Below are 10,042 nucleotides of genomic sequence, written 5' to 3'. Positions count from 1 at the left end.
CCCAGATCTAGCCAATGGTCAGAATATTCTCCACAGTTGAGTGGAGAGTGTGATACGACTTTCTCACGTACTCTGGTGCCTCACATTTGACCATGTCCCCTGGAGGGGGAGACCTGGTGGCACTCAGAGGAAGGACAGCAAGTAGCCAAGAAGAGACTTGATACCCTATGAGAATATATAGGGGGACGTAATCCCCCTCAAGAACAGTCATAGGGGAGGGGAATAATGGGAAAATGGGGGGGGGGGAATGGGAGGATACAAGGGATGGGATAAACATTGAGATGTAACAAGAATAAATTAATTAAAAAAAAAAAAAACAATGTTCTTGTTTTGTAATTTCTTACAGTAAAGACTTAGAAAGGACTACAGTTGGAATTAGAAAAACTTATCACTGTTAGTACCATAATTTGAGACATGAGTTGGGGAGATAAGTCAGTTGGTAAGTTTGTAATGGCCAGCACCCAGAAAAACCAGTCAGGTGTGGCATGGTGTGCACTTGTAATCCAAGCACTAACGAGGCAGAGATAGGTGGATCCCTGGGACTAATTGGCCTGCTAGCCTAGGCTAATCAGCGAGCTACAGGTCTCAGGGAAAGACTCTACCTCAAACCATAAGACAGACATCTTCCACCACAAATCAAACTCTAGACTGAATATTAAATCACTTTCTCCAAATATAGAAAGGGGTGGATATTTCCTCTAAGTACAACTTGTAAAAGCAAACACAATACAAATGAAACGTAAATGGGCAATCATTGGTTTGGTTCCTGGAAAATTGTTAGTATGGCTGCTGTAGCCTAACCTGTAGAATGCTAGTGATACTCAGGAACACAAACAGAAGACCTTATTTGGGTTTCAGTTTGTAACACTCTCCTATTATTCTGGACCCATTACCTGCGTGTTTTTCCACTCCCAGGCCAGGTGAGTACAATAGTATTCTTTCTTTGGCTTCCTAAGTGTCTCCGGAATACCCACTCTAGAAAGATCACAAAATGGTTTATTCATACAGATGTTTTCTTACAAAACAAGCCTCTACTGAAACTCCTAGTGACATTTAAGTGAACCGTAAGAGTTCATGAAAAAAAATAAATTATCAATATCACAACTCCCCTTCAAAATAGCTAACATGGGTTTAAAAAAAAATAGGACTTTGATTAGGACATTTCTTTCTTTCTTTCTTTTTTTCTTTCTTTCTTTCTTTCTTTCTTTCTTTCTTTCTTTTTCTTTGTGCAAGATTTTATAAAATGTTATGCCATAGGCACCGGCTGGGGCATGGCAGGTGGCCCTGGCTTCCCACCCTTCTGTTTTGAGATGGGTGGTGATCTCATCCTTAGGTTCCACAATGCTTAAGTGGTCAGGTAGAGGCTCCTTGGGGCCAACATTAACCACTTGGGTCCCAAGGCAGCATGGTCTTCACTTTGATACCCTACATACCCTGTCTGAGGAACACATGGCGCATGGCAGTGTCAACAATGTTAACAGGGTCTCCCCTGTGAACCCTCAGACCATCCACAAACTTCATCTATCCTCGGAGCTTCCCGGACACCCCTACCTCGCAGCCGTTGGCCCCACCCTCCATAGTGAACCGAAGTGCACCATAGCAGGCCCTTCACACAGCAAACCCTCCTAGGAGTTTGTAACGTACAGACTCTGCCTGGGCAACGGCACACAGACCTCTGGTGGCCACCTTCTCTGCATAAAGCTCTAAACTGCCCTCAGAGAAGCCGAAACTCTTCTGGACCACTGCAGGCAGCGCTCTGATCTGACGACCCTTCTCCCCATGAACATTCTGTGTTCTGGCAGCTAAAATAGTGATTTCTGTTCTGGTTGGTATAACTCGGACTTCAGCTCCAGAATAGCCATCTTCAGCCAGCTCCCGAGTGAGGAACTCGTCCAGGTCAGCTTTGAAGACACCCTTAGGCACAAACTTCCTCTTCTTGGAAATCTGTACCTCCATCTTGCCGCTGTGGGCCATTGAAAGGAAAATGATTAGGACATTTCAATTCCTAACCGTAAATCTAGCACATAGGTTTCATTTTAATTGGAAAATGTCTATGGGATTAAAAAAGTTACATTTCTAGTAAAAGTAGATTTTCACTATTCCTAGAATTTTCTTTTCTCAGGGATTCTTATGAATCCCTAAAGGACATTAGTTTACCATTCTAATAGACTTAGTTTCCTTCCAGATGAAAAATAAAATTCCAACATTAAATAATGAACATTACCATTCAACATTCTGGGATGTCTCAATTACTAAAGGGTTTGTAAATAATGAACAAATTATAAAATATAAATATTATATTACAAAATCTCACCAATTTATAAAACCTTTGGATCAATTCATTCTATGCCATTTACTTCTCATAAAGAATGATCCTTATCTAGCTTCTACTATTGATAACACAGTACAACAGTCTTCATGAATTATAAAAAATCTTATTGGCCCGTGATCCTGGCCAATAAACCAGTTGCACCTACGGGTGGCCTTCTTGGTGGACAAATCCCAAGGTGGTACAGGGCACTAGGCAGTGCACAACACTGCACAAGAGAGATCCAGTAAAACTAGTGTTTGTAACACACTAGTCTCAAAATAACCATTTACCATTATTCCTTTAATCACATGGGTGGATTAGTCACTTGAATGGATTAATCCACTCATGAAAGCAAAGATATAATCACCTGTTAAAAGTCCCCACTGGCACCACATCTTTTTTTTTTTTTTTTTTTTTTTTTCTGTTTCTTAAAAAACAAAAACAAAAACAAAAACCCAAGGTCATGCTGTTTTGCTTAACTTCTCATTCAAACACTGCCAACTAAGCCCAAAGAAGTTGGATGCAGAGTCATTAGACGCCATTCCTTCCTTCTTAATCTTTTATGAGGACTATATTCCAACATGAGTTTTAGATGGGAAAAATCAAGCTTATGCTGTAGCAGGGACTGAGGCCAGATCTTAGCTTAGAAACCTAGTTAAATTGGTGGTGACGAGGAGTGTGCCTGGGCTTGTGCACTGTGCTCTTGAGGAGCTATTTCTCCATGAACATAGCACAAACAGGATTCGGACAGCAAGCTCCACTTCACAAAATTGTGTTGAGCTTCTTTCATCTTGCACCCATGAAACCTCCTTTAGGATATAAAAGGTGTAATTTCTCTCTTTATAAAAGTAATTCATGACTCTAATTTAATATATTTAAAGTGAGGGCAAAGCATTCAGACAACGAGTTAGCAGGAGCCAGCCCATACTCTCCAGAGGCTGTTTAAAGCAGCTCCACAATGCTATGAATTAATTCTAGCACACTGTCAAGAAGAAACAAATAATTAAGTACCCACTGAAGCAAAACAAATACTCCTATTTCAGTACAGCACATAAAACACCACAACTTGTCAGGTAATTTACCATGTTGGAATTCTTTCAGTATAACTGACAGTAACAGCCCCAATTCTCAATATAATCTGAAAATTTCACCGTGTATTGAAATGGAATTTCTTTTAAATGTTGAATCCTATACATTTTAACAGAAGTTATTTCATAGGCTCATACATAATTTCATTTATGCTGTTGTCAGAAGCAGGCTTAAGGTAAGAAAAGGGACCAAAGAAGTCTTAGCAGTCGAAATGCTCCTTATCTAAAACCACTTAGTGTTCAGAGACTTAAAATTAGAAGAGCAGAGTATAATGGGATCTTAATGACTCATCTGAATATAGAAACCAAATCATGATCGTGATTTCTCTCATTAGCAAAAAATTACCGAGCAGGAATAATAAGGGCTAGCAGCAGTGTAAGTGTTGTTGTTCTCTGTCAGGACTGGGTTTTTCCTGGTTCTTGGTTCCAAGACTGGAAGAAGCACATATGAATTGCAAAATAGCAGAGGATTTTATCTCCAAGCAAAAAGAAAGTTCTGGTTAGGTATGTGGCAAAAGATCAGGCTGATCTGAGCAAGTTTGTGGATTAAGAAGCCTGTGTCAGTGTTTGGGACTTTCTGTAGTGAGTCCAAGAAAACGAAGAGTTGGTTGCTAAGGGAGGAGGCATTGGTAGTTTCCTATTTTGATTGGCATGAATGACGTGTGTGTGTGTGTGTGTGTGTGTGTGTGTGTGTGTGTGTGTGTGTGTGTTATAGTAAAAAGGGGATTTCTCCTGTGTCCTTTCAGCAGACACAGTTTGACTTACTGCATATAAGCTAAAACTAGTCTAGACTAGATCAGTGAACTGCTTCTAAGGTAAGGTACTTTGGAATGTGTTTTTTTTTTTTTTCACAAAAGGGTAATTACTAAGGCTTGCTGCAGAGTTCTATGTCAGAGTGACCTGACTGCTTTGTAGCTGAGTGAGCTTATAGCTCAAGCCAGCGGAGCTCTGGGTTGCTAAGTGGTCCCTGTGCATTCCTTCCTCAATCACATGAACTCTGGGTTGCTTCTTACTGGGTTGTCCTCAAGGCCTAGAAACGTGTTCTGGTCCTGAGATAAGATATCCTGACAGAAGCAACTTTAAGAAAGTACATTTTTTTCTTTCTTTTTAAAATAATTTATTCACATTACATCCCAATTGTTATCCCCTCACTTGTATCTTCCCATGCCTCCCCATTCCCTCTTTCACCCCATCCCCATCCCCTAGACCTGTGACACAAGGGGACCTCTTCCCCCACCAAATGGTCACAGCCTATCAGGTCTCATTGGGGTAGCCTGCTTCTCCTTCCAGTGAGTGCCACCAGGCCTCCCCCACCAAGGAGAAGTGGTCAAATAGGGGACACCAGAGTTCATGTCAGAGGCAGTCCCTGCTCTCCCAACAACCATGGAGAATGAGCGGTCCATTGGCTAGATCTGAATAGGGGTCTAGGTTTACTGCATGCATTGTCCTTTGTTGGTATAGAAGTTTGTGCAGGCCCCCTAAGTCCAGATCCACCAGCCTTGATGGTCTTCTTGTAGGCTTCCTGGACCCTCTGGGTCCTTCTCTCTCCCCATTGGAAGACAGGTTTTTTTCATCTGACACAGTCCATCACTTCAGAGAAGTCAAGGTGGAAAGTTGAACTAGGTAGTCACATCACAATCCCCAGTCAAGAGCAGAGAGATAATAACTGCATGAACACTTGCTTCTGTGCAGCCTCATCTCTATACTCATATATACTAGGACTTAAACCCAGGGAATGATACTACCCACAATGGACAAATCTTCTCACCTCAACTCATATAATTAAGATACTCCTTTACAAACATATCTATAAGCCAACATGATCTAAACAAGCCCTCATTGATATTATTTTCCCAAAAATTCTAGACTATGTTGGGTTGGTAATTAAAATGAACTATTATTGTAACAGAAGGCATCTGTGAGTTATGACTGAAAGTGGGGTTCACCAATTCCAATCGCATACCCTTTGCTAAAATACAACCTATGGCTACATCCACCTATAAGGAGCTCCTTGAAAAGTTAGTCCACACTGAGCAAACTCTTCCCCCAAGTGGTCTATAACATGTAGAAAGACGCAGATAGAGGTTGGAAGATCCATGTCTTTGCTGCATACTTCCTCACCAGAAACATGAGAGGCAAGAAAACATGGAACTATGAGTAGGCTGTTCTTCATACTCTCAGGTTCAAGTTATATAAAAGTTACCTTAAAAATACATGCAGATCAGAACACAGAGATGTGAGATGACTAAAGATTATTAGCTTTTATATTTGACAAATAATTTTGAAAGTAAATGTTATTTAAAACACCATCTAGAAGCCATACAAGTGTCACAATTCAGTTGAGAACACAAATTTCTTATTTATGCCTAGGAAGTTAATAAGATTGAGTTATTTCTGTCCTGCAATAGAATATATGATTTTGATATTAATTCCACCATATAGTAGTGAAGAATTGGATCCAGAACCATCTTTAACATAGTAATAAGTCTAAAAGCATTTATATACTATAAACAAAGCCTTAACTATATTTGTTTCCACCCCCACCAAAATTCTAATTGTGATCACAGAAGAAACTTAATTCTAATAATATAGTCTAATGAGTTTCACAAAGACAAACTTTAAGTTTTTATGACATGGATCTCTGTCTTTAGACCTCTTTTCACTGTTCAAAAGACATGAATGTATGCAATGGGATGGAATGTATGTAATGAATCTCCTTTCATATATATATATGAAAGGAGATTCATTACATACATTCCATATATATATATATATATATATATATATATATATATATATGAAAGGAGATTCATTACATACATTTCATATATATATATATATATATATATATGAAATCATATATATATGAAAGCTCCTACTTTGTACCCTAAAAAAATACCTAGGAAAACTCTCACCTCTTTGTACAACATATATTCCTCACCAACCTTGATGCATCCCCCACCTCACTTACTCTTCTAAAATTCATAACAGCAACAAATCTACACATGAGCACTAACACCATGTGAACTTAATACAACAGTGATTTGATTAAGAACTACTAAGGGCAAAAAAGGTTAGAGAGGTGGGACAAGAGCATCTTAACACATGGGGACAGTATCTTGTCTGCAGCATCTTGGTCCAGTTTAACTAGTGCTTAGTAGTAGAGTTTGGAAATAGATTAAAAATAAACTGAGCATATTAACTAAAAATTAGTCTAGAATATCAAGAGCCACTTTAGATGAACTTTAACAACACTGAAAAGTATGATTCCCTACAAAGCTCACACCATGCATACCGTGAGTGGACCCCACCGTTGTGTGAGAGAAAATTGGAGACTTGGGGATGACCTATTCTGCACTTGATATTTTGTAATTTTAAAGAAATGTTTCAGATGAACTATACAGTGAATGACAAACATTTCCAGACAGACAATCCACATGCTGTGGATTTATTTTCACCCGTGAGGCAACATCTACTGCCACTATATTTCCTGAGTACACTCTTGGGACTCTGCACCAGCCTCTCAATAATGCTGCCTGCCCCTTTCAACATAACACATTACGGTGACAAGAAGAGCTAATCCCCATAAGATATCAGCACCATAAAGCTCGAGACCTGTTTCTCCTCTCCATATTTACAGTTCTGTTCCCTGGGAAAGCATGGCATGCCACTCATTCTTGTTATCCTCTCAGGGAAAACATCATCTCAGAACCCTGGCTGCTCTGCTCTCCATTTTCAATATAAGCAGTATGTCCAGTGAGCCCTGAGAAGTAAGAGAGAGAACAAGCAAGAAAAATGTTCTTGCTCCAAAACTCAGTGTTATTTTAATTAGAAGGACTTTAATTTTGTAGTGTGAGACATTATTAAATATCCTATATGAACTAATTATTGAATCAACAAAATTAGTAAGGTAATTCAGTATGCTTGTTACTTTGAAAACCCTGTACACAATAGATATGTGGTACTTCACACATAAACTCTAATTACAGTAATTACAATGCTGGGTGAAAACAAGTTTTGTTTTATAAATGCCTAATAAAAGCAAACAACAAAGCATCCCAAATGAACACACTGGGCACTGGTTAATCAACAAGTCTTTTTGTCAGGTTATTTACACAAGCCAGAACAGCATTCCTCGTATATTTCTTTTGTCCTTAACGATCCTACCTGGCTGCAAAGTAAAGGTAAACTTGCACTTTAAACTGGGGGCGGAGGGTGGGATAAAAAAGAATAAATTGCTGCCTGTGTTTACAAACTAATTTTGTTTAATTATCTTTGGCAAGGCTAATCATATGAAGTCAGTTTCGTGTCACAAGACATCTAGCCCATCTGTATAAAACAGGCTTGGGCCTAGTGAGGGAAGAGCGGAGAATTACAGTGGCAGTTGTTTACAAGCTGACTTCAAGGATGCTTGCTACAAGGCACTGGAAGTTACATATACACCTTGAGTAAGTATGGCACTATGAAAAAGTAAAATGCAAGAAAATAAAGGAGAGCATATAATAATAATATGAGTGACGATGGGTCTATGATTTTCAAAAAAACTTCTGTTTAAATGACATTACTATCACTTGTGCTATGATTGCGTGTAATGATATCAGTGGTAATGGAACAGGGCTCAGACATGAAGCTGCATAACACCGCTGGCAGAAATCTCTACTCAGATGCAACTGGGGTTCTTGGTTTTATCACAGAAGAGAATTTCAGGATGAACCCATATAAAGCACATCTAGAATTTACTGCGGTTGTTTGTTTGTTTGTTTGTTTGTTTGTTTTTTAGACAGGATCTCAATTTGTAGCCCTGGAACTCACTATGCAGACCAGGATGCTCACAAAGATCTGTTTTCCTCTGTCTCCTAAGTGCTGGGAATACAACCAGGCCTGGCTAGGAAGACATTGTTAACATGGCTTTAAGCACACATAACAGACATGTAGGAAAAATTAGTACATACTGAATATGAGTTTAGAAAGTCATGCTTATATGTGTTAGCAATAAAGACACTTATACTGGCTTTCAAGTTACATCTCAAAGTGCTGTTATGAAAATATTTTTGTTATCTCTTTTTCCGTACATGAGAGGTACCTTAGACAGAATTGCAATATGATATGATAAACCCATTGTATACAATGGTTATAAGAGCAGGTTAAGCAAAGCCCATTACCATAAATGAGTTTCTGGTGAGATTCCTAGGAGGTTTAAAGTGGGAAAAGAAGAAAAGCCATATCACTGTGTCTCAAGCATGGTCCATTGCCATTTTAACAGTCTTATATGAAATATCTCTGTAAAACAAATTTTTCTCTGTGTAGACAACCTTTACAACTCATATTAATTGTGCTTAAATTATTGAATGTCAGCTTGAAGAAGTCAACAGAATTTGGGTTGAAGGGCTCTTTTAACTTTCTGTGTCCCTTTAATTTTCTGCCTTTCTATCCTGTCTCAACCTATATTTAATTACACTAACCATAAGATGACTGAGCTCACAAAAAATAATCTAAACTGTAAGGCATAAAGAACCAAATTCAATGGAGTGAATCCCACTCTTACTCTATGTAGAATGGAGGGAATTCTGGTGAAATGGTAACAACATGTCTTCATATATATACATTATTAATTAAAATACAATTATATCACTTTCTCCCCCCCCTCCTTCTCCTTCTGGCCTCTCCCAAATTCTCTAGTTCAACTCTTTTCCTGACTCTTCTTATATTGGTACCTTGTTTTTCTTAATTACTATTTCTCATTATATATATGTGTGTGTGTACATTTATATACATATATATGTACACATATACATACATATATATGTAACCTACAACATCCATTTTGTCATATGTATATATGGTTTCCAATACTGACTATTTTGCATTAGATTATCAGTTACGGGCCTGATTCATCCCTTGGAACAGTTAATTATCCCTACTTCAGCAGTCATTACTTGCCTAATTTCCTCATGGATGGGTAGGACCCTTATGAGATTTATTCCCCTTCTGTGTCGACAAATCTACTAATATTGTTATTATTTCGATCTTGTTTATGCAGCCATTTCTATGAAAAACTACTTCACAGCAAACATTCTGGCATTCTGATTCTCACAATATTTCCATGCCCATCTCTAAGATTTTCTCTGATTCATAGAGGAAGGTGTTATGATATAAATGTATGGATTGAGGTTATGTTCCTTATAATCCATTCATTTCTGAATTCTGTCTAGTTGTGTTTTTCTGTCATGGTCTCCATATGCTGTAAAGAAAAGCCTCTTTGCTTAAGAGTAGTAGCTGTTTATCTGTGGGTATAAATATAAGATTTAGAATGCAGAGAGGAATTATGCTGACCTATCAAAATTGTGGTAGTAGATTCTCTTTTATGATTCATGGACTAACTATCCCTGAGAATTTGGCTTAGTTTCTAGAAGAGGCCATGAGTGGACCTTAAGTCCAATTAGACAGTTGTTGGTTTCTACCAATATGTGAGTGCTACTGAGTATACCTTTAAGGATGTAATTGCTGTGGTTCATGCACTTCGCTGGGTAGGGCTAATCATTTCTTTTTCTTCTTCTTCTTCTTCTTCTTCTTCTTCTTCTTCTTCTTCTTCTTCTTCTTCTTCTTCTTTTTCTTCTTCTTCTTCTTCTTCTTCTCCTCCTCC

General features: G+C 38.4%; 1 pseudogene; it reads right to left on the bottom strand.

The window, feature by feature from the left end:
* Positions 1–1,246: 1,246 nt before the first annotated feature.
* Positions 1,247–1,956, bottom strand: LOC127202385 (40S ribosomal protein S3-like; annotated as a pseudogene).
* Between the last annotated feature and the right edge of the window lie 8,086 nt (positions 1,957–10,042).

Source organism: Acomys russatus, chromosome 18, assembly GCF_903995435.1.
Source record: "Acomys russatus chromosome 18, mAcoRus1.1, whole genome shotgun sequence".
In the NCBI taxonomy this organism is placed as follows: domain Eukaryota; kingdom Metazoa; phylum Chordata; class Mammalia; order Rodentia; family Muridae; genus Acomys; species Acomys russatus.
Note: the sequence above shows the minus strand (reverse complement) of the source record. Positions and strands in the feature narration are given on the sequence as shown.